The sequence below is a fragment of the Aquarana catesbeiana genome, linkage group LG10 (genome assembly GCF_042186555.1).
Source record: "Aquarana catesbeiana isolate 2022-GZ linkage group LG10, ASM4218655v1, whole genome shotgun sequence".
NCBI lineage: Eukaryota > Metazoa > Chordata > Amphibia > Anura > Ranidae > Aquarana > Aquarana catesbeiana.
The window spans coordinates 41,981,464-42,006,402 of record NC_133333.1 but is presented as its reverse complement, the minus strand read 5'-3'; positions in this window follow the sequence as shown (position 1 = coordinate 42,006,402).

Genomic DNA, 24,939 nt, shown 5'->3' with positions numbered 1-24,939 from the left:
AAATGCATACTCGTAAGATCCTAACTTGGGCATCTGGATATATATTTTTGTAATCTCTGGGAGGGATGTTCAGCTTTTGGTAACACCTTTGGTAACAGGTAAAACAAGAAGTGGTATGTTATAAAAACAACTGTGGAGAACCCTGGCTCTATCCCATGCTCATTTACTAAGGCAGCCATAACTGCTTGTGACTCATGACACGGTCCATGTGTCAAGCTGAAGGGAAAAGAGTGGCTGGCAGACATAAATGATCACCTTTTCCAAAGTCCTGTTTCATAAGAAGTTGTCCCCTGTGGACCACTTGTTCTTCTCGTTCTGGGGTCCTTAAAGTTGAATTATTAATCCCAGCTATACTGGGCCAGAACTAGGGTGGAATCTGTGAGTTGCACAGACCCATCAAGTGTCCGGGGCTGTAAATGCAGCATCCTTAGTCACCTGGTCTGCTTCCATGTGTGAAAGTTAATATGGCTACCTCAGCAAGAACCTGGAAGGCTGAAAACAGCCGATCAAATTAACTTAGCATGCTTTATTGGTTTACCTGCCGAAGTAAAAACAAACTTCTGGCCCTTTAAATGGAACCAAATGCTCTCTATATCTCGACTATCTATATAAATATACACTCTTTTTACAGCTCACAGGCTTTGCTAAAACATGGAGCTCTGTTTCTTGAGCTGGGGAAAAAGGATCCAATGACTTTGAATACAGAGTATCCTTCTGGGTGATAAACTGCATCCTCAAATCTACAAAAAATTAAATATCTGGGTCTTCAGGGAGTGTGTCCCGCACTGGGCTCACAGCAGCTGATTCCTACACCATCAATTTAACACATGTGTCTTTTCCTTTCTTTTGAATAAATGTACACATTTTTCATTGTTAGATTTGTACATAAACAAACTCATATTTTAAACCTTTCATTAGACAAACATTTAGTTAGCTGTATATTTGCTGCACAGAATGTCGGACCATTAAAAATGAAATGTTTGACCAAAACAATACCTAACTTTGTCTAATAGCACCTTTGCATAAAAGCTGCAGCTCTGATATATCGGGATGAACCCTTCATTACTGGGTCCAGCTTGCATAAATATATTACAATGTCTTGTTTTCTATCACACTATTTGTGTAAGAACTCCAGTTTCATGTTTCAAAAGACAACTTTTTCCTGGCAATATTATAATAAATGATAACAATACCCTGCGGTCATGGAGAGATGCCCATAAATCCAAAATATTCTTCTGCTTATACAACAGTACTTACAAGAAAAAGGGGCACATCATTTCACAATCCACACATTCTGCTTTGGATTTCAAAAATAAAAATAAATAAAAACAAAAGGACCAAGAATCTGTATGATGGACCAGAAAGCATCAAAAACTATAAAACAACTGGCTGCAGGTGACATCTATCCTAACAGGGTGTGTGGACTTGATGTGATTGGTCTGTTATATTTAAATTTTATTTATAACAACTCTCACATCATGGACTGACATCAAGTTATTATCAAGAACCTTGAAATTTCATTTTTGTAGAAAAACTTCTTATGTATTCCATCCATCTTGGCTTTGTTAAATATTATGGCAGCTGTATTCCAAATAACAACCTCATCTTAATCTTTTTTTCTCTCAATAAGGGCTTATTGAATAAATGTAAAATTACAAAATTGTTATCTTTTTTTTCTCAAACAGAAGGTTTTATTAAAATTGAATAAGTGTATACAGTTCCAGAGCTCACACAGCAATTTACATGGCAGATGTCACATCTTACATATGTATTAGGATAAAGAACGAAAAAAAAAAAGGTACAAGAAAAGGGGGTACATACTCCATTACATCGGATGAAGAGAAAACAAAAAGGAGAAAGGAGGAAACATGACTTCTCATCAGAAAAATCCTTCTGTGAGCTATCCACATTCCTTCAATGGATCATTTGCTTATCACCTCTTAGCATACTGGCTAGTTATATAGTGCATAACATATATCCCATAAGAATTGAGGCTAATAAGGGCCACCTTTAGAATAAGCGATCATATATCAAATCTATTGGCGCTAGACCTGGTGTATCCAACCATGGAGCCCATAGTTTCTCATATTTTTGTGCCGCTCCCCTATGCTGGTATATAATTTTTTCCATACGGATTGTGGTCCCCATTTGTGTAATCCATTCTTGTACCGTGGGAGGACACGTGGACCTCCAGTGCCTGAGGATAAGCAGGCGGGCCTGAAACAAAGCTCTTCTGATAGCCTGTCTAAGGATATCCTCAGTCAGTAGACCATCCACAATCCCCAGCAAACATGGTTTGGGATCCAAAGGTATCACTATTTGGAAAACTCTATTAATGGTGTTAATGACCTCGTTCCAATAGAGGTGCAATTTTGGGCATCTCCACAGGAGGTGTATGAGATCTCCATGGTCTCTGGAGCATCTGGTGCAGGTGGGAATCAGTGCCCAAACCCATACGGGCCATTCTAGCCGGTGTGTAGTGCACTCTGGAAATAATATAGAGCCGTGAGAGCTTTTGAGCAGCATTTAATGAACACGTGGAAACCGCCAGCAAGGCTTCCTCCCACTGTTCCTCCTCAAAGGAGCCAACATCCTGTTCCCAGTGGGACATGACCCTCAAAGGCGCGTCCCCTAGGAAGAGGTTCAGAAGCATGGTATAGCAGTCAGATATAAATCCTCTATAAGTGGTTATGGCAAGTAGGTGGTTGAAAATAGGAGTGGGTTGCAGGTTCCAAATATCGGGGCCCCTTTGTGCATCTATTGCATGTTTAAGTTGTCTGTAATAGAAGAGCATAGAGCCCGGCAATTGAAAGGCCTCCCTGAGCTCTGAGAAGGGTCTCAATTTACCGTCTCTAAGTATGTGGACCATATGGGACACCCCGTGCCGTTGCCATTTGGGTCCATAGGGTATTTTAGCTATTTCTGAATAGTGATTGTTTTCCCAGATGGGGCTATACCTGGTGAAGCCCTCCACCCCCTGCAACATCCTGACCTTGTTCCAGATTTTCTGCATAAGTGCATAAGTTGGGAAAAGCTTATTAGATTTGTTATATTGTAAGGCCTCTAATCCATCCACTACCTCTCTCCTGGAAGTGAACCGGAGTATGTGGGCCGAAGGGTCTCTCAGGTTCATCTCCAGGTCCTCCCCGGGACCTATGGCTCTAGCAATGTGCTGTAGCTGGGAGGCCAAATAATACACCCAGGGGTTAGGCAATGCTAAACCTCCATTGTCTTTAGGACGTTGTAGCTGCTCTAGTTTAATTCTAGGAGGCTTTGAAAGCCATATAAATGAACGGAAAAGGGAGTTGATGATTCTAAACTTTTTCAGAGTAATAACCATTGGAGAATTATGGAGCACATATAGTAGTTGTGGCATAAGAATCATCTTTATTAAGTTTATTCTGCCTACTTGGGACAGCTTTAATTTACTCCACACTTTGACCCGATCACGACATCTATTGATCAATGGGGTTAGATTAAGACTCACATAGTCCAATATATGGGCTGTAATCTGTATACCCAGATATTTGAAGGATGTCGAGACTGGTATGTCCTGCATATTTTGTTGGGTCGTGGGCGGGTCACGGTCCAGAAGCAGCAGAGAGGACTTGGTCCAGTTAATAACTAAGCCTGAGTATTTCCCGAACTGTCTAATTACTCTCATTGCCTCTGTCAGTGAGTTAGATGTATCACCCAGTAGCAGCATGGTGTCATCTGCATACATAATTACCTTCTCCTGAATGTCTCCGTATCTAAAACCCTGTATCGAGGGGTTAGCGCGTACCGTAGCCGCTAGGGGCTCAATAGCCATAGCAAACAAGAGCGGAGACAGGGGGCACCCCTGCCTCATACCCCTGTATAGTTTAAAGGGTGATGAAATCCTTCCCCCCTCTCTAATGGCCGCTATAGGAGACGAATAGAGTAACTGCACCCACTTGATAAAGTCCTCCCCAATTCCAAATTTTCGCATCACTGCCCATAGATAGTCCCACTCGACACTATCAAACGCCTTGTGGGCGTCCAGTGACAGCAACGCTCTATCTCCCCTATTGTCTGCCTGGGATTGGATATTGAGGAAAAGTCTGCGGAGGTTTATCGCGGTCGACTTTTGGGGCATAAATCCGGACTGATCCGAGTGGATTATACTGGATATGACTTTATTCATGCGGATTGCTAATGCTTTGGCTAATATCTTTACATCAGTTTGTAAAAGAGATATAGGGCGGTATGACCCCGGGTCGAGAGGGTCTTTATTGGGTTTTAGTATCAAAACTATATTTGCTCTAGTCATTGATTGAGGAAGGCTGCCACTCTGTTTCGCTGCATTAAATACCTTCAATAGACGTGGAAGTATATGCTCGCCATATTGTTTGTATACCTCGATGGGGAGTCCATCGTCACCCGGGGCCTTGGAATTGGGGAACAAACTGGTCGCCAACTGCAGTTCCTCAACAGTCAAAGGGGCGTCAAGTTCCCCCCTAGCTGCCACTTGTAAACTGGGGAGCTGAATATTGTCCAGATATTCGGTTAAGGAGTCTAGGGTATATGTTTGTTTAGACTCATAGAGGGAGGAATAAAATTCCACCAATTCTGCTAAGATTTGGTCCGGGGCATTGGTTAGCCCTCCAAGGTGTGTACGTAAGGCCCCAATTGAGGGGGAAGTTTGATGGGCATGGGCAATGGTTGCTAACAGGCGTCCAGTGTGCTCTCCCTCCTCGTAATATGCTGCTTTATGAAAAAATCTCTTCCTCTCTGCTGTAGATGTCGTGATTTTATACAACGCATCTTGCGCAGAGAGCCACGCCTCTTTGTTACTTTGGGTTGGATCTGTGATAAATTTGTTCTCCAGTTCTTTTGCCATGTTTTCAATTCCCTCCATCTGAGCATGTGTCTTTCTCTTAACAGCTTGAATTTCAGTTATAAATAGGCCTCTCAGGACAGCCTTAAAGGCTTCCCAATTCACAGGCCATTGTTCGTCAGCCTCATGTAGGCGCCAAAAATCTATTATATGAGATTCTATTTGCTCATGGGAAGGGAAGAGACTCAGCCAAAAAGCGTTCATTTTCCATGGGGCTTTTGCCATCGTGGAAGGGGGGCGTACCTCTAAAGTTGCCATCAATGGGGAGTGATCCGACACACTCCTAAGAGCATAAGTCACCTCAGAGATGTGTCGTTCAGCTGCACTAGAGCATAGGCATAAATCTATCCTTGATAGTGATGCATAACTTTTTGAGAAACAGGAGAACTGTTTTACCCCCGGGTTTTTGGCTCTCCATGGGTCCCTCCATCCCACCTCCTCAATAAATTTCCTTAGAGCCGTGCGGTGTACCCCCCTCCCTCCCATCACAGGCGGGTGCTTATCTAGTACTGCGTCCGTATAGTTGTTGAAGTCCCCGAAGACATACATTGGCGTCTCCGGATACTTCATTTGGAACGTCACCAGGGACCTCAACACCAGATTATTGTACGGCGGGGGTACATATACAAATGCCAGTATACATTTAAAGGAAAACAATGTACAACATAAAAATACATATCTCCCCTCATCATCCAACTCAGAATCTAACTCCACAAAATCTATGGAGCCAGGTACCAGTACACTCACACCCCGAGAATATGAGGTGTGAGTGGAGTGATATGCCTTACCCACCCATCTAAAATTAATGCATGACAGAGAATCAACAGTAAGGTGGGTCTCTTGTAAAGCACATATAGCCGGGAGACGTTTCCTCAATAAGGATGATACCATCGTCCGCTTTAGGGGGTCCTGCAGACCTCGAATATTCCAAGAAAGGACAGTTACTGTCGTCATTTTTGGGTGTCTAGTTGAAAAATAACAGGGTAAAACAATATAGAGTCCCCCTGATTCCCACCCATGGGGGGGGGGGGGACCACCACGCAGTACCCAGCGGGGGCCAAGAAGTGACGAAACTGCCAATGCAAGAAGAAGAAAGTTACGGCTCTATCCAAGGACCGTAATACCTCGATCGCTCTGGAACAAACTTGTGTGTAGAAGTATCGTAAAACGCACAACGGTGCATGAATCGAACAGAAGTGCCTCTTCTGACATGGATTATCCATCAATATGCACTTGTCGTATTGAAAAGCAACTTTTTTTTGTAATCCACGACACCGATGTGTCAACTGATGTACCAAAACTGTATGGGACAACCGGTCCCTCCAAACAACAATGACATATTTTCTGGTACTTGCTATGAAGTACATTGCCATAATCCATCTTGTCATCGAACTCGCATTTTTGTAGAGAATGAATCAATATATGTTTCCGGCACAACCCTCCTCCGAGGGGAAAAGAAAAGGATAGATCCCTGGGCCTTTGTTAGGGATATCAATCTATCTCCGCTTCTGGTCTTCTATCCTGACGAAGCTCATTTTCATTAGCGTCTAGCCAATCCGCAGCCTCCGCCGGGTGTTCAAAGAAATGTGCTCTGCCCCTCAATGTAACCCTGAGTTTTGCAGGATAGAGCATTGCATAAGAGGCTTGTACTCTCTGCAGGCGTTTTTTAATTTCCGAAAACCGCGCGCGGTTCTTCTGGACTGCAGCTGAGAAATCTGGGTAGAATGAAATCCGCGTGCCATTGTACTGGACATTCACAAAATTGTTATCTTAATCTAAACTAATCTCATTCATTACAAATTTCCCCATTAACCTCGACCTCATTTCCAACCAAAGGTTGTCTAAACCAGTTTCAATATATCTATATTATTAATAAAATTGTTAAACTCATATTAGAAATTAATACTCATTATTACTTAATTTTACTTAATTTCCCTTTTTTAAATGCACTGTTTCCACTATCAAAGGATATTCAATTTGTGTAATACACGGTTAAATGTAACCTTCATTTTACCATGTTTGGAAAACAGATTCAAAATAATTGTGATCACATTGTTTACCATTAGATTCGTTAACCCGGCACATTTTGTTATAAATGTTTTGTCTAAAAAACAGAAATAGGCATGGTGTCCTTCCAGCTTATCACTGACCACATTCTTTCATGAGAGCGCAAAGGAGGGGGTCACATCTGCGTACATGACACACACAAGCAATAGAACTAAAGGTCCCAGCATTCGCACACACATACACCAATATCTCTCTAAAATCGCTTACATTTTTCCCATTTGTACACAACACATGCATATCATTCTCTCAATTTCTTTTAACTCTCATTAATATTTTCCTGTCTAAATTCTACTTTCTTTATTTTGTTCAGATATCTTTTATATCTAGCTTCTATGATCAGACGGTCAGCCAGAGTACTCATCCCATCTTCTCTCTCTGACAACATATAAAGTATTCTGTTTTACCTCTCATTTCTCTGTTTCTGACTCTAATAGTTGTAGTGCCTGACCCCAAATTCATCCCACAACTTAACATGAAAATGTCCCTTTCTGTCTAGTGTTAATGTCACCCTTGATCCATCCTGCTCACATAAATAGCTGTTTCTCTAGCTGTTTACTCTGCATGATTCTTAGTCCCTGTGGACCTTGGTAACCCAGTTACCCATTGTGGATCCCTGTCCAATCTAACCATTAATCTAGGGGCTCAGTATAGGCGGAACCGCACCTTTGGTTCATATATAGCGCTCCTCTTGCGCTGGGCATTTTTGAGGGTCTCTTACCCTTCATTCCCTTACTTAATTTAATGCCCATAATGACTGGCCAGTCTTCTCTCTTCTCTACTTGTGCCTATACCCTCTTGCCTCTAAACTACTTTATCTAGCAGATTTACTACATATACCTGTGACCAGCACTATTCTTCCCTTTCTTATCTATAACACTCCGATGGACAATAGACAGGGACAACATAACATATAACCACCAATCAATACAGTTCGATTAAGGGGAGTAAAATAGGTACCCTTTGTCCCGAAAATGCCTTACCGATCAAGGAAGTCTGATAACTCAAATGTAAGCAAAAGGCTTACCTCAGCCGGCTGATTATCAGAAATTCCCGGATCGTCTCAAGCTCCTTGTTTCGGATACTCAGGGTCACCTGGAATCCCCTCCTAAGGCAAAGCTCGCCATGCTGACTCGGTTGAATTGATGATAGGCAACTCCTATCCTCATATTGATTAGTGGTTCCAAATTAATAATAACTACTGCAGTAGGGAACAGACACAAAAGATACGCTCAGCATCTTTCCAAATTACTGTTCTGCTTTATTATGACGCAATTGAAGGTTTTTATGCACATGATTACGTAGGTATCACATTAATATTACAATTGTACGTTTATGGTAACAAGGGGCGTTACATAGGCAGGCTTATTCTAATCAGGACTCAAAAGAATGTAAACATTTACTGAAAACATTATTAGTGCCGTGTGCACAGTGAGGGCAGTGTGCAATACATACAAAATAGAATACAATTATATACAGAACTTACAAATTTCCATTACAGTATTAAACACACTCACCAACTTAGGCAGCAGGTGCAGTGCGTGGTAGTGGGAGCAAGGCGAGCCAGGGGCAATAGCCTCTCCGCGGGAGCCGAGGCGGCGTAGATGTAGATGCGGCATTGGGCAAGCAGAATAGGAAACAAAAGATTGGGGCAAAGTATATCTACTAGGCAGGAATGTATGTCGTGGAAACAACCAGATCTAAAAATAGAAAATTATTCCATTAAGTGTGTATATAGTAAGTAATGGTGTTTTATTAATAATAATAGTGATAATGGAATAATAGATCGTGAACCCAGCAAAATTCCAAAAAGAATAGAGAATGAAGATACAGTGAAACAAGTGTGAGAATCTGTGAAAAAAGTGGATGATGAAGAAAAAGATGTGAAAGTAGCAAAAGTGAAATAGGTGTTGAATGGTAACTATTATATGAGAAGTAGCGAAAGAAAAAGTGACAACAGACTAGAGGAATGAGAAAGACAGACTCACCAAGGAGGTAGGTAGTCAAACCCCAAGGAAGCCAAAATCAAGTGAGGGGAGAAAGAGGAAAAAAGAGACATGAGATAATGACCTACCCAATAATGGCATCTACAGGCACCACCAGCCGAACGAGATCTGCAGGGCTGGTGTGCAGAAACCCCAAAGAGAAACCGGCCGTGAGAACCGCCAGCTCCAAATGGGGAATCTAAATACGCCGCCAACGCTACGTGGGTGGCACGGAGGAGGGACGCCGCACCTGAGCCGAGTAAACTCAGCTTATGGCGCGAAGGGCTTTCTCCATGGAGACACCGAGGAGGAATCACTAGACGTCCGGGCCGCGACGCCGGGAAATGACGTCACAGGCCCGACGTAGGATACGTGGTGCCGATGCGCAGAGTGGTGACCGCCCAGTCCCTCAATCCCAAAGGATGGGGAGGAGAAAGGGAGGACCCACTGGCGCATCGCGGCTCCCGCAGAGAGGAGAGCCCGGCCACGCCCAGCCACCCAGATACCACACTAGAGGCACGAGTGCTGGCCAGGTGGAGAGTGTTAGATGGGGCATCTATGGGGGCGTCTAGTGATTCCTCCTCGGTGTCTCCATGGAGAAAGCCCTTCGCGCCATAAGCTGAGTTTACTCGGCTCAGGTGCGGCGTCCCTCCTCCGTGCCACCCTCGTGGCGTTGGCGGCGTATTTAGATTCCCCATTTGGAGCTGGCGGTTCTCACGGCCGGTTTCTCTTTGGGGTTTCTGCACACCAGCCCTGCAGATCTCGTTCGGCTGGTGGTGCCTGTAGATGCCATTATTGGGTAGGTCATTATCTCATGTCTCTTTTTTCCTCTTTCTCCCCTCACTTGATTTTGGCTTCCTTGGGGTTTGACTACCTACCTCCTTGGTGAGTCTGTCTTTCTCATTCCTCTAGTCTGTTGTCACTTTTTCTTTCGCTACTTCTCATATAGTAGTTACCATTCAACACCTATTTCACTTTTGCTACTTTCACATCTTTTTCTTCATCATCCACTTTTTTCACAGATTCTCACACTTGTTTCACTGTATCTTCATTCTCTATTCTTTTTGGAATTTACTGGGTTCACGATCTATTATTCCATTATCACTATTATTATTAATAAAACACCATTACTTACTATATACACACTTAATGGAATAATTTTCTATTTTTAGATCTGGTTGTTTCCACGACATACATTCCTGCCTAGTAGATATACTTTGCCCCAATCTTTTGTTTCCTATTCTGCTTGCCCAATGCCGCACCTACATCTACGCCGCCTCGGCTCCCGCGGAGAGGCTATTGCCCCTGGCTCGCCTTGCTCCCACTACCACGCACTGCACCTGCTGCCTAAGTTGGTGAGTGTGTTTAATACTACCTGCTCTATATATTGTATGTTCATTTTTTATCTTTTACTCTTTTTACATGGACAGTATGGTTCATTATATCTCATATATACTCTACAGGAAAATTTATTTACATCAGCTCCTGATGAGTGGGTATAGACCCACGAAACGCGTCGAGCCTTGTCATCTGATGCCCTTAACTACATTCTACATGGAACCATAGTCATGTATACTAGTTGGTCTCTTTGAATACATCAACCATTTTCCTACGTATTCAATGCACATTTACACTGTGGGTGCACGTATCGTGATCAGGCATTTTGCTGCTAGCAACATCATGTTTTCTTACCTCTTCTAGTAACATCCAATCTCGTGCTGCTATTTATGTATATTTTTTACTATGCCTATATTATATGTACATCATTTCTATATATATGTATGAATTATTTTATTGTATATGAAATCAATACTCCTTTACTATGTTTTATATGTTTGACAATCAATAAACATTTCATCATGCAATTTATATATGGTCTACTTTACCTCCACTACCCAATTGCTTCATCTTAAAGTCCCAACTTCCTTTTCATTGATTACCGAAAACCGGGATGGAGGAACATTATTGTTCCTCATTTAAAGTCCCAAAACCCCCCCATTTAACTCTATTGATTATCGGGATGGAAGCTCTTGGTTAAATGGGATGGGTAGTGTTCCCCTACCCTCCCTGTGTGAGGTATGCCCTCCTCCCTCCCTTTTTGATAGGGTATATAGGATACTGTTTTTTACAGGTACATAGATATGTTTATTCTTTAGTTGTGGATTTATTGCCCATTACATGCATCCATCAGTTTAATTGTCATATTTTGCTAGCAGCACCCTGATCATTGATTTCATGCCCCAGAATGTTTTTTATAGATGCCCCATCTAACACTCTCCACCTGGCCAGCACTCGTGCCTCTAGTGTGGTATCTGGGTGGCTGGGCAGTGCCGGGCTCTCCTCTCTGCGGGAGCCGCGATGCGCCAGTGGGTCCTCCCTTTCTCCTCCCCATCCTTTGGGATTGAGGGACTGGGCGGTCACCACTCTGCGCATCGGCGCCACGTATCCTACGTCGGGCCTGTGACGTCATTTCCCGGCGTCGCGGCCCGGACGTCTAGTGATTCCTCCTCGGTGTCTCCATGGAGAAAGCCCTTCGCGCCATAAGCTGAGTTTACTCGGCTCAGGTGCGGCGTCCCTCCTCCGTGCCACCCACGTGGCGTTGGCGGCGTATTTAGATTCCCCATTTGGAGCTGGCGGTTCTCACGGCCGGTTTCTCTTTGGGGTTTCTGCACACCAGCCCTGCAGATCTCGTTCGGCTGGTGGTGCCTGTAGATGCCATTATTGGGTAGGTCATTATCTCATGTCTCTTTTTTCCTCTTTCTCCCCTCACTTGATTTTGGCTTCCTTGGGGTTTGACTACCTACCTCCTTGGTGAGTCTGTCTTTCTCATTCCTCTAGTCTGTTGTCACTTTTTCTTTCGCTACTTCTCATATAGTAGTTACCATTCAACACCTATTTCACTTTTGCTACTTTCACATCTTTTTCTTCATCATCCACTTTTTTCACAGATTCTCACACTTGTTTCACTGTATCTTCATTCTCTATTCTTTTTGGAATTTACTGGGTTCACGATCTATTATTCCATTATCACTATTATTATTAATAAAACACCATTACTTACTATATACACACTTAATGGAATAATTTTCTATTTTTAGATCTGGTTGTTTCCACGACATACATTCCTGCCTAGTAGATATACTTTGCCCCAATCTTTTGTTTCCTATTCTGCTTGCCCAATGCCGCATCTACATCTACGCCGCCTCGGCTCCCGCGGAGAGGCTATTGCCCCTGGCTCGCCTTGCTCCCACTACCACGCACTGCACCTGCTGCCTAAGTTGGTGAGTGTGTTTAATACTACCTGCTCTATATATTGTATGTTCATTTTTTATCTTTTACTCTTTTTACATGGACAGTATGGTTCATTATATCTCATATATACTCTACAGGAAAATTTATTTACATCAGCTCCTGATGAGTGGGTATAGACCCACGAAACGCGTCGAGCCTTGTCATCTGATGCCCTTAACTACATTCTACATGGAACCATAGTCATGTATACTAGTTGGTCTCCTTGAATACATCAACCATTTTCCTACGTATTCAATGCACATTTACACTGTGGGTGCACGTATCGTGATCAGGCATGTTGCTGCTAGCAACATCATGTTTTCTTACCTCTTCTAGTAACATCCAATCTCGTGCTGCTATTTATGTATATTTTTTACTATGCCTATATTATATGTACATCATTTCTATATATATGTATGAATTATTTTATTGTATATGAAATCAATACTCCTTTACTATGTTTTATATGTTTGACAATCAATAAACATTTCATCATGCAATTTATATATGGTCTACTTTACCTCCACTACCCAATTGCCCCCCCATTTAACTCCCTTCTGAGTCTCACTTTATCTATGCCCCCTACCTGTCTCAAGGCACCATCCCTTGGTTCCACCCCCAACCCACCTCCCAGTACAGCACCTTTCAAAGAATACAGAACCAAGCATTTTGTGCTACTCTGTAATTTCTATTAAATTTGTTAATGAAAACAAGAAAGATAGTAAAATAGGTCCCGCAATGAGCAACAATAGACTCCACCCCAGAAACAATAGACCACCTGCAGCAACAATAGATCCCCCAGAAACAATAGACCACCTGCAGCAACAATAGATCCCCCCAGAAACAATAGATCCCCCACACAACAAAATACTTTCCCCCCGCAACAATGGACCCCCCACACAACAAAGACTTTCCCCCAGCAACAATAGACCCCTAGCAGAAATAACAGATATCAGCAGCCAGCATCAATAGACTCTCTAGCAGCCAGCAACAATAGACCTCTACCTCAACAGTAGATCCCACCCAGCAATATAAGACCCCCCCCCCACCAGCAACAGTAGACTTACCCAGCAACAATAGACCCCCACCCCAAAACAGATCCCCACCAGCAACAATAAATATCCCAGCAGCCAGCATCAATAGACCCTCCAGCACCCCTTGCTAGTACATACATTCAGTGCTGGAGGTGTCGGAACTGCGTTCCCCCGCGTTCCCGTTGAAAAAAAAAGCCCTGTATATATATGTATACACACACACATTATATATACATGTATATGCACACACATTATATATATATACATATACACATTATATATATATATATATATATATATATATATATGTATACACATAAATATGACAGGGGGACATGGTTACAGTGTTGGGGGTTTGAACGAGGTAGAAGGAAGTTAAAAATCTTCTTCTTTCCCCCTCAGATCCCCCGAGATTTCCTCTTCACTCCCCGATTCTCCACCTCTGAGCTGGTGAATCGGGGAGTGTGAATTCTGATACAGATCGCCAGTGAAGCGCTGAGATCACAGCTTCATAAACTGGCCATTACTGTGTCATTCAATGTCATTATAAAGTCCCACAACTGGGGAACCTCTATGTCTATATTCGTATTTAGGGATGTGGCACACTCTAGAGTCTAATCACCGATACCCCCATGTTCTGGTATTTGTTACACAGAGATTATGGACATTTGCTGGAATTTGAGTATATGTGGATGCGCACTTTTAACTACTTACCAATCGTTAGAATTGAGTGCAGCTCCTGTCATATAGTAACACACTAAGCGCAGAAAGTTTTTTTATATACAAAAATAATAACTGAGCTTATGACCCTACAAGGTAAATGACCAATCAGTGTACATGAGAAAAACTATTTAAAATGTGATTTACTAACTTGCTTGTGATGATTGTAGCCATATTAGCACACTTGCAACAAAAACAACTGAATGCTGTCCATAATATGTTTTTATTTTTTCAAATTTCAAATAACAAGTTAAGACATCAGCCTGGTAGGCTTTTTGTGCTTCCAGACCCTGGCCTTAAAAAAAAAAAAAAATCTTAATATTTATTCAAAGCAGACCACATCCAATTTAATGGAACAGATTGTGGTTGTTCCGTGCTGTGTGTCTCTGTGTGCCAAATAAATAAATATGTTCTCATAAGGGCACAATGTCTTCTGGCATAAACAGCCTGGTGAGTTGGCTCCTTATACCTAATAAACAGGTGCATGCGGGAAAAGTTTTTTCTTGGGGTTGTGTATGTGACCAAGTGTTGGCTTTTCACTGCCAACAGAAAGAGAGGGACCAAGCAAAAACAAAAAAAAAAGTCAAGACCAGGGCAAGTTCAAGGAGGACAACAATTTAGTTAGTCTTACAGAGAATATTAAAACTGTTGGTGGAAGATAACATTCTTCTTTTGCTCATTTTTGGGGTCAAAAGCTAACTAGAAATGATCAAAATTGTTAGAAATTTAATTGGCCACCATAATTTGTGACAATTCTGAAAGCTTTAATTACATCTCTCTGCCATTCTTAGTTGACATTGGTTCTAGTTTAGAGCAAAAAGTGTTTCAAAAATGTAGCGTGACTTGATAAAAACCAAGATTGTGCCAACTGAAAAGCCTTTAAAGCAACAAATCACTTGATACTGAAGTAGAATTTTAAACTGTGAAATGATTGATATCTTTGGAGGCAGAATACTGAGGTTGGAAGGTGTTGGAAAGCTTCCAAAATTTCCACAAATCCCTGTTTATCCAATATAAATGCTATTCATTACAAAATGAATTAATTGATTTATATATGATACATGTGTGTAAAGTCCCACACACTGTTAACCTGCAATAATTCCATAGAATAATATCTGTTTCAAGCCCCTCTTTTATCTCAAAATAGTGGCAGAAAATAGACTGGCCACAGTGCTTAGTGTCATAATGAAATCAGTTACAGGTTCAGGCAACAATTATTATATTATTGTCTGTGAAATTCTAATCATAGTGCTCTGTTTATACACTAGTCTTGAGAGATAAAAACAATCCTAGAAGATGACAGGGTAAGCTAAGGAAGAAAAATGGAGTAGTTAACCAAAACCAGAAGACGTTCATGAAGACATTGTGGCAACGCTAGGGAAGATTCCCCTTCATACAGTAGCATAGAAGTTGGTAATGAATGGTAGGTCCCAAAGCTCCTAATACCTGAGCAAAAGACAGAACATGTCACTGTTTAAATGTAATCCAGCGCCACTTTCCCAACTGGGAGGCTTCCTTGGTTTACCCCAGGGGAAGACTTGGCCTTTTTTAAGTCTTGGGGAGGGGCTCAAGAAATCTGTTGCTTCCACTTCATGACAGGTACTAAATTGAAATCCCTAGCAGACCTCCTTAGAGAATGGGGAACGTCATCCTGGGGTGGTTGGAAGCATATCCAGCTAAAAAAGAAAATATCACGGGATGGTTTGAGACCCAGTGATTCCCTAACTGGGTTTGAGGTTATGTGCCTGGATAGAGATGACTCAACCCACTTACTCTCCAAATTGTATAAACTTTTACTAGAGAAGCTAACCACTACGTCCCCCTTTTACATTAAGGAATGGGAGAAGGAGTTGGGTAGAGGGCTATCTGATGGTAGCATTGAGAAGATTACAGCATTAGCTCACACTTCTTTAGTCAACTCAAAAGCCTAAGAATGTTGTTATAAATTCTTGTCAAGGTTGTATAGAGTACCTGACAAAATGTCTCGCATATTTATGACAGTGTCTGATCTTTGCTGGAAGGGTTGCGGATAGAAAGGCACCTTCTTACATTGGTGGTGGGAATGTCCTGTTATCTGACCTTTTTGGGTTGAAGTCCGTAACCTAATTATTAAGGTGACAAACTACCAGATTGGAGGTGACCCTCTCCCTATGGTATTTCACGGCACAGTGAAATCGGTGGGGTCCTATAAACGGTCCTTGATGGCTCACCTCCTCAATGCTGGCAAATATCTTATCCCAATCCACTGGAAATAGCCGGTGGCTGCTGCAATCAAAGAATGGATATTGAGGGTACAAGATATTATGGAGGGGGAGGAATGGAGGCATCGTTGCGCCAACACCTACTCAAAATTCTACAAATGTTTGGCCTTATAGATATATTTTTTTCCTCTGACTTGTATAAACAATTAATGTTTTAACTATGGTTAAGTTATGTTTTGCTTTTTATGCTTCATACTGAGGCTTGCTGACAAGGAATTGTCATGTATACTTTTTCTTTTTCCTTGGAGCTGTATGGGCTTTGGTGCCCCCTGCTCTCCACTATGTGGCCACACTCATGGTGGTTTTCTGTTATAGTCCCCCTCTCTTGTTGTCTCTCCCCCCTTCCCTCCCCCACATTCCCCCTCGCACCCCTCCATATTCATAGTTGGGTCTGGGCATTTTTTTCTGCTATTAGTTTGATGGTGTTTTTTGCCCATCCCATCTTGTTTGTAGAACCCTGATGATGTCCCTTTACGGAATATTTTTGTAACACTCTTGGGAATGTTTGTGTTTGTATTATTTTTCCATTTTCTGAAAAATTGAAATAAAGATTTTTCAAAAAAAAATCCAGAAAGATTTCTGCAACAATTTGTGAAACAGAAGCACAACTACATTCACAACTATGCAAAGAAAATAGAGTTTTGTTGCCTCTGGAAGGTGGTAACAACAATTTCCTGGGAAGTGCAGAATGTGGTGATGGTAGACTACCCTTAGTCTAAGCATCACTAAATGGCGGACCACGGTCTAGATCTAGACCGAGTCAATGTCCCATCCAGACCCGCGGTTGTGCCATTTAGGAGATGCTTCTTTCCCCCTGGCCTCCACCTCTGTCATTCCCAAGAAGAAAAACGAAACAAAAGTCCAGACAACAGCACTGCAAAAAATATTAATTCCTTTATTAATGTAAATCCATACAGCAGGGATTAAAACTGTGAACGCGTTTCACACACTCAAGGCAGGTGCTTATTCATAGCTAGGTTTTAAGATACTAACACAGACATATATATATATATATACTCAAACAGACACGACTGAAAATCGTCTCAATTAGAAGTCTTATACACCCACAGCAATCAGTGTTAAAGTGAATCAGCTGAACTTCTTCTCTGTGTGTACAGCAAACATGACTCCTTTGAAAAAAGAGATAATGCAATAAAGAGAAAAATTATGTCATGAGCCTGATATTTTAACAAAAATGAACACATTACATGATAAAAAAACTTAAACTAGTGGAAAACATCCCACCTGAAAAATGATTTTAAGAACAAAAAGTCATATAAAACTTGTAATGAAATGTGAACACATATATGCATGTGTATATATTCCTTAATAAAATATCTGTTGAGTTTTGTGGAAGAGAAACCTAACGCATGCCTCACATGAGAGATTTCAAAACGTGTATATGTAATGAAAAAAGATATATAAATATATATATGACTCTCATGCTTACATAAATAAGCAGGAAAACCCACAACAATTGTTCTCTGTCAGAACTTCTACAGATAAATGGGACTCTCACCAGACAATACAGTGAAAAACTGTTGTTAACCCTGTGACCAATAATACCACTTAAACCTGCAATCTAAAATATCGATCCTTGACACCATCGTTATGATTGTAACAATCCTGATTAGATGTAAATATATATTCCACATTCATGTAAATACACAAAACACATTGCAAAATATGCATTCCGTGTAGATATTAAAAGTGATCTGTAAGTTAAAGAGAATTTAACGAACATAGTCGTTCTCAAAGCTACATATATACATACATATAAATGTGCACACATAATATCCTAGATGTTTAAACAAACTGTCATTCTCAAGTCAGAGCTGGAGGCAGGATACCAATGAAAGGAGAGTAGGAGGCACAGCCGCACTGGATGGAAGGTGGGAGCGGGAACTGCAAGAGTTAACTTTCCATGATTAACTAGCTTGTGATTGGTCCTAGGACACCAGGCAGTCCTAGCAACCAATCATCAGCTTGTAAATATGAAAAGTTAACCCTTGCAGCTCCCGCTTCTGCCCTCCATTCAGTGCTGCTGTACCTCCTGCTCTCCGCTCTGTGTAAGCTAGAAACCATGGGCAAGAGAACATGGCTGTGAAGATGCATGGGGGGAAAGTGATGTGTGTGTGGGGGTGGTGATTTAAAGGGGACACTTGTGAATAGGGCAGAGTACATTATTGTGGGGTGGGGGAGATGGTGATATGAAAGGGAAGTAGTGCTGTGTGTGTGGGGGGTGGGGGGATGTAAAGGAGAGCAGTGCTGTGGGGGGTGATGTAAAGGGTGGCAGTGCTGTGGGGGGTGATGTGAAGTAGGACAGTGCTTTGTGGGGCGACATAACAAGGTTTCAGTGCTGTAGGGAGGGTTGATGTAAAAAAGGGTCAGTGCTGTAGGGGGGTTGATGTGAAGGTGCAGTGCGCATGAATGTGAAGGGAAAACTGATGTGAAGTGGGGGACTGTGGTGTGCGGTGGACTGAGGATGACATTGTGATATAAAATGAGGGGGACTGTGATGGGGAGGATCTGAGACATTGCACAAACATGCGAGTTATAGACCCCTGCTTGAAGAAAAGTTTACTGATCGGACCTCCATAAATTTAAATTCAATATCTCTGTTTTAGAGTGTCCAAATTTGACTTCTAAGAAAATTATGGCTAAACACCAAGAGTTTGAACATTTTAAACATCCTCCCTGTTCTCCTCGATCTCGCCTTCTCAAAAACCTGATAGTTCCAATTTAAATAAAGAGATTTTGAGATGGGAAATATCTTGGAACAGATTAATTGTTATGGATACTGTTGGAACCTAATTAAAAACCCATGATACATCTTTTTATTAGAAGAACTTCATGTGAGGACCACCACAAATGATAATTATTAATTAATGAATTAACAGTAATTATATCGGATCAGTGCTGTTTTTTTACAAGTCTACACAGTTTTGGAGAAAATATCTTGAGCAAAGTTCAGTTAACTCAAGTTGAGTTAAATTATTTCACTTACAGTAGGACTATCGACACAACATAAAATGTCCTAGTTGTATCCGCTAGGGTATTGTAGCACTTAATCCTGTGTTGATCGCTGGTCCAGTTGTGTGTTAAAAGCAAATTTTTACTACTACCTGTGCTTGGTGTAGCTGCACCCTAAGCTGCTTGAGTTTTAGTAGTGCAGTTTCAGTGGAATGTTGTGGGCAGGACCTGGAATGTAGGGGATTGAGAAGGTTGTTGTCAGTGAGGTAGGGGCTCATATGGTTGTGGACATGGCGTTCAAGAAGCTTGAAGGCAAACGGGAGCAGGGAGATGGGTATTAAGTTATTCAAACAGGTGGGGTCCAATGAAATGATTGGCAATCTCCTGGGCAGGAAGCAAATTGGTGGATGGAGGTAGTGGGGGGTGCAGTAAGGAATTAAGGGTAGAAAAGAGTTGACAAGGTTTGAATGAGAGAGTTTTGACGAGAGTGGTGTATTAGGTTTGTTTAGCAGTGTGGAGGCAGGAGTTGTATTTGATAAAGGCTGATTTGTAGAGGGTGAAGTCTTGCAGGGATTTAGTTTTAGGCTACGCTCTATCAAGAGAACAGCTGTGTCTCTTGAGACTTCTGGCATCATCTGTTTGCCAGGGTTGCAAAAGCCGAAGCCTGGTTCTGCATGTACAAAGAGGAGCGAGTGTGTCCAGGGAGGAAGATACCCTGTTTCCCCGAAAATAAGACCTACCGTGATTGTCAGCGATGGCTGCAATATAAGCCCTACCTCCCAAAAAAGCCCTACCCTGTTTCCCCCCAAAATAAGCCCTTCCCTGAAAATAAGACCTACACGGACTTTAACTAGGGCTTATTTGGGGGGTAGGGCTTATATTGCAGCCATCACCGACAATCACGCTAGGTCTTATTTTCGGGGAAACAGGGTAGTATGTTGTTTGTAGATTAAAAGGGGGCAGGTTGGGGCAGGACAGGGGTGCAATTTTATCATGAACGCAGTCAGTAGCAGAATGAAGAAGGGAAGGGTTGAGGTGGTGAAGGTTCCTGTGGGTAACTGCAAGTTGGTGGCATAGCATGGGAGGTAGGAGACAGGGAAAATGTGAAACTGATCAGGTTGTGATTGGAGAGAGGTTGCAAGTGCAGAGGTGGGAGAATATGAGGTTAAGAATGTTGCCATTGGAATGAGTGGGAGTTTGCATCCATTGTGTTAAAAGAGAAGGTTAAGTTGCATAGTTGAGAAGTGGCTTAGGTGTTAACATTGACTGGAATGTTAAAGTCACCTAGGATTATGGCAGGTGCTTCAGATGAGAGAAAGTAGGGTAGCCATGCGCAGAAGTCATCGAGAAAGAGTGACACTGACAGAGGTACATTGCTGACTTAAATAGGACTTATCATTTAATGTATGGAGAACATTTAATACTAAAGACTGGTTCCCATGTGATACTTTGAACATTTTAATAAGATGGAGTTGTACTGAGCCTCTGACTGAGTTATAGTAGACGGATGCTATCTGTGAAGTATGAGTTTGGAAAGCACACAGTCAGGCCACAGAACTAGACAGGAGACATCTCATGCAGAACACACACAGTAAGATACAGGATACTGAGGAGAAATACAGAACTGCAAATCTGGTTGGGTTGTTGCTGATGGTGGATAGGGGACAAAGTCACTCTCTTGTCACTGAGAAGCAGACCACCTCCACGTAACATGCGACAAGTGACCTAGGCCCACTTGTCACATGGGCCTCAGGTGTTCAGCGGACAATCTGAGCCCTATCCTAAAACCATAAAGGAGATGCAGGGGCCTGTGCACAGAGCCCCAGCCATTGGTGGGTCATTGGCTATGGTGACCAGGAGAATAGTAAGTGAAGGGTTTATAACTCACCATTAATGCACACATTGAAGAAAGAGAGTTCTGCCTGAGCTGTGGACTATATCACTGTTTCTTTTCTAGAGGTTACAACACATGACTTCTGCTTGTTGATTGGTTGCTAGAGATTACTGTACGTCAATGCTGCTCACTGATTGATTGCTAGAGGTTACTGGACATCTATACCACTCACAAATTGGTTTTTAGAGGTTACTGCACATTATTACTTCTCACTGATTGGTTCCTAGAGGTTACTGCATATCCTTACCACTCAATGATTGGTTGCAAGAGGTTAGTGCACAGCCTTACTACTCACTGATTGGTTGCTAAAGGTTACAGCACATCATCTCCTCACTGCCTGCACACCATGGACTGGGGAGGTGAGGGGACCCATTAATAGACAGAAAACTCCTAGGAATCCTAGGACTCCTGGGATCAGTGGCAATGCTGGGGGTGGGGGGGGTGATTAGTGGCAGTGGTGGGGGGATGGGATTAGTTAGGCGGAAGTACACTGTGGCTAATTCTGAATCATGTAGAGCAAAGCTGGAAATCTTTGGCACGTATATAGTGGGGGATTCTACCAATGTAATGGGGAATTTATAATGACCACTAATGAGAGGGGGGATTTGCACTGACCACCATGTAATGGGGGATTTTACACCACCCACCAATAGAAAAGGTGGATTTCTACACTGACACCAATGTAATAAGAGCATTTACACCAAACACCAGTGTAAGGGGGAATATACAATGACCTCCATGTAGGGGGGAATTTACACTGACAACCATTGTCAAAGAGATTTGTACTGACCACCAATGTAAGGTGACACGTCTACACCGACCACCAATGTTAGGGGGATCTACACTGAGCACCAATATAAAGGGGGATTTACACTGACCACCAGTGTAAGGACAATTCTGCACTTACCACCAATGTAAAGGGAAATGTACACTGATCACCAATGTTATGAAGAATTTACACTGACAACCAATATAATGGAGGATTTTACATCAACAGCCAATAAGGGGGGATTTCTACTCTGGCCACTAATGTAAGGGGGACTTACAATCACCACCAATTTAAAGGGGGCTTCTACATGGACCACCAATGTCAGGGAGGATTCTAAACTGACCACAAATGCAAGTTTGGATTTTTTTAATGATTACCAATATAAAGCAGAGTTTCTACACTGGCCACCAATGTAATGGGGATTTACTCTGACCACTAATGTAATAGGAGCATCCACAGTAACCACCAATGTAAAGAGAGATTTACACTGACCACCAATGTAACAATGAACCTTCACACTGGCCACTAGTGTGAATGAAAGGATTGTACACCAAGCCCCAATGTAATGAGAAGATTTACAATGAGATATTTAACCTGCGTTCACATTTGTGTGTGTTGGCAATACATACAAAATTGCTTTCCTGACACCACAGAAACATGCTGCCCTTTAGCAGATACACAGCAGTGCCATTGGCTTACATTTGCAGAACACGCTGATGGTAGGCCTAATCACTATAGTTGTAGGCAGGACTTTCAAGCATGCTCCTTTATTAGATATGACCTCAGGGGAACATGAGATACATACGAATGCTGCCTCTATTTACATATCAATGCCGCGGTCCTTGACTATTACCATTTTAATGCTGCCTCTATTTATATATCAATGCAGGTTATTTACATGTAAACACAGGGTCTACAGGTGAGTCATCTATATATAGCAATAGGGCAGAGCTGGGCAGCAGCAACAGAACATTACACTGAGATTTTGGAACCAAGCACAGGACTAATCTTAGAAGATAACCTGTTAGAGTCTGCAAAAGACTTGAGACTGGGGCGGAGGTTCACCTTCCAGCAGGACAATGACACTAAACATACAGCCAGAGCTACAATGGAATCATAGGCGTGTGCAGGGGCGTGCCAGGTGTGCCTGGGCACACCATAATCACTCTGTGCTTTGCCGATTTACTCTAATGCCCATGCTTTCCCCCCGTGTTGCAAGATGTTTCAGGATGGAGAGTGGGGGAAGGGGCTAATCAATATGTAATTTACCAGCCCCTTCCTTTTTAAAATGAACACCCTCACTCACTGTGTTCATTCATAACTGAAGCATAGTTTACTGTATACTATGCTTCAGTTTGTGAATGAACAGGAAGCCGCTCAGCACAGAACACTTCCCATTCATTCACTGTTCAGTGCAACTGAGGCTGCAGAGAAAGACAGGAGTGTGTGTTTTAAATTTTGGGGTACACACCCTAATGCAACTGGCTGCGCACACCTATGAATGGAATGGTTTATATGAGACCATATTCATGTATTAGAATGGCCCAGTCAAAGTCCAGACCTTGATCAAATTCAGAATCTGTGGCAAGACTTGAAAATTGCTGTCCACAGACGCTCTCCATCCAATCTGACAAAGCTTGAGCTATTTTGCAAAGAAGAATGGGCAAAATGTCACTCTCTAGATGTGTAAAGCTGGTATTCATTTCATACATAATGTGCCTAATTTGCCAAAATGATTATTAATTAATACTAATATTTGCTGTAAATAATGATCTTATTAGAGAATGATGCATGTGTTAGAGCTATGTTAAATAAATCGAATATCTTGCTTTTATTAATTGGACCAGAATTTTGTTGAATTTTAGCGCATAATAATTATGTTCCAACCCTTAACCCCTTTGTTTAAAGTGCTTACATATAACTTGCCTGACAACATTCTTTATAATGTAATTGAGCTGCAAAAAGGAAAAATTATTCCCCTTGCTACTGGTATTCATAGGTGGGCACAGCTGGGAACTCAGAGGCACAAATATCACCACTATAATCAGTTTTGTGGTTTAAACAGTGGCGGTGCATCCATAAGGGCGCACGGGCACCGCCCCCTCTCTCCAGTCACCCATCTATCACCAATAGATAGATTCATGCATTGCATGAATCTATCTATGGCCGCCGCTGCCACCCCCTATTCAGGCACCTGGCCCCTGAATTAAAGCGGCGGGTTTTTTTTAAAGCACCTGATTAGAGCCATAGGCTCTAATAGGCGTCAAAAAAGGTAAAACCTTGGGGGAGGGGGGGAGGGGCATGGAGCAAGTGAGTATAGGTAGTTCGATCAGTCCACTTACTGATCAGTGCCTGACCGTACACCTGTGAGGTGTAATTGCTGTAACCAAAATGAAATGCATATAATTCTAGAGTGGGGGCCAGGGGAAGGGGAAAGGATCTTCGGTATAGGCTACCGGAGGGGAAAGAGGTTACCTATAGCAATTAATGGTCAGTACATAGAATGATAATATCAAAGGTAACAGTTTATTAATCCATTGTAAAATCACCTGGGTGAGGTGGAACATACAAATTTAAGGTTAATGCACTATAGAAAGCATAAGACTCCAAATCAAGGTATGCTAAAAATGAACTGACAGACACGACAAAAAACACACACAAAAAAAAAAAAAAAGGTAAGCAGCGAGCGCCATGTTTGGCGCTCGCAGTTCACTCAGCTGTGTTAGAAAAGTGAATGAATATTCGCTTTCCTAACACTGAACTGCCTCTCCGCCAATCAGGTGCTCGGGTCTGTTACCCATCACCTGATTCTGAAACGACAGGTGCTGTGATTGGACACCTACCAGGCATCCAATCATATGAGAGGACAGGAGAAGACATCACGGACATGGAGGAAACTGCTCGCTGCTCGCTGCAGATACCCGCTGCCCCACCGAGACAGGGTAAGTGCCGGGGGGCACAGTGGCAGCATTTGATGGGAACAGTGGGAGCATTTGATGGCATCGTGGCAGCGTTTGATGGGCACAGTGGCGGCATTTGATGGGCACAGTGGCGGCATTTGATGGGCACAGTGGCGGATATTGATGGGCA